Genomic DNA, 1,911 nt, shown 5'->3' on the forward strand with positions numbered 1-1,911 from the left:
ACTAACTAACTAACTAACTAACTAACTAACTAACTAACTAACTAACTAACTAACTAACTAACTAACTAACTAACTAACTAACTAACTAACTAACACAAACTACGGAAAAAGTAAGGTGACATGGAAGAAAGAAATAGAAAAGAATATTTGAATATTTGCTAATCTTCTCTACATTTTTTAAAGGTGTACACCATATTTTATAATAGTGGGTGGATGGAGTGAGCCAGTGGTAGGTTCTTCTTCTTTACTTTCCTTCTGGTGTTTCTGTCTTTCTGTTTTTCTGTCTGTCTGTCTTTCTGTCTTACTCTTTCAAAGCATTAAATGACCATAATTGCGTCCATGTGCTCCATTTTACTCAAACAAACAGAGCGCTACCCCAGAATTACAACGCACCATCTGCTCAGTACCTAGTTTCGAGAAATTTGGGGTTAAAATGATTGAGTTTCTCAACAAGTCAAGTTTGTTTAAAAGTGCAATTCTTTGAATGTCCTTATAACGGCTCCGAATAAACTTACGATTTTGATAGAGCAGATAGAACATTTGGTTTCTGACCTCAGGGTCCTAGTAACTTAAAACGGCTCAAAATGTCAGATAGATAGAACTTTGTATTTTCTAAGATAGCGAAATAATATTATGTAGGTCCTATAGAAGGCAGAGCAATGGCGTCAGCGGTAAAGCGGTTCGGGGCCTCACAGTCGTTCGTAGACGACATGGTTTGGGTTCTTACTTGGGGATAATTTTTAATGAAGTATCTCTTCTTTCTCCTGGGAAGCTGTATGCCTGTCAGCCCGTGTTGACCCAAGCAGGCAGGATCAAAGCCCGCCTCCTAAATGATCTACAATGATTGTGTCGATGAGAATGTAAAAACACCTACTTTGAAAAGAAGATGAATTGAGGTGAAGCGCTTGTAGAAAATAGAGTTCCTTAAAGGAAATACAGAAATGGTGAAATGGTAATGGTTTGACGCCCCTATCAACACTATTGGATTATTTAAGAGGCGGGACCTCCGAGTTTAACGTCCATCTCCGAAAGGACCAAGCCAAATGAGAAATGAGAGTAAAGTGTCTTTCCCAAGGACACAACGTCGGGCCGAGCTAACGCTCGAACCCCGGAACCAGCAATCTCACAATTACGGGCCCGGTAGCCTAACCACTAGGCCACAGACGAAACAGGAAATGCAGGACAACTTGCTCTATAGACCATGTCCAAGACAACCACCCCTGTACAAAAAACCACTTCCCATTTCCGGCCTCGCTATTTCTATTTATCATTGTTATAATGATTGACACTGTCTAAGATGACTACTTTCTCCTCAATAATTGATGGTCGTCTTGGACAGGTTTGATTGTAATAACATAGCTGGAAAAACAACTCTTAACCCGCACGTATATGCTTGGAACATCTGCTTGGCACGTCATGAGTTCCTGGCCCCTGTGACGTAACAGACTACGCCTGAAAATTGAAAAGATCTACCCCAAACTGGACAGTTTACGGACACGTAATGGCTAATGGAAAAAAACCGACCGAAACAAGGCCACCAAAAAAAAAAAAAGGAAAACAAAACCCCTACAAAACAACTCCGATTTTTTTCTTTTAAAGCCAGCAAATGCATAAGGTATAACGTTCCTCCCAAAGTTTTAGTAACGTATTTTTATTTTTATGTAGTTTTTTTTACGACCCCATCAACACAATTTAGATCAGAAGGTGGGCTCTGGCCCTGTCTTTAAGGGCCAACATAAGGTGTGAGAGATACGACGTCCCAACAAAGAGGCCGATTTATTCGTTACACAACCTCCCAACACAAGAATGGAGCTTACGTCTTCTGCGTGTGACGACAAAGTGACTAATTGCTGCACCACCACAGACGCCGGTTGTATGTGCGTGCGCTGTGTGTGTGTGTGTGTGTGTGTG

This window comes from Aplysia californica, unplaced genomic scaffold (assembly GCF_000002075.1).
Source record: "Aplysia californica isolate F4 #8 unplaced genomic scaffold, AplCal3.0 scaffold00524, whole genome shotgun sequence".
Taxonomy (NCBI): domain Eukaryota; kingdom Metazoa; phylum Mollusca; class Gastropoda; order Aplysiida; family Aplysiidae; genus Aplysia; species Aplysia californica.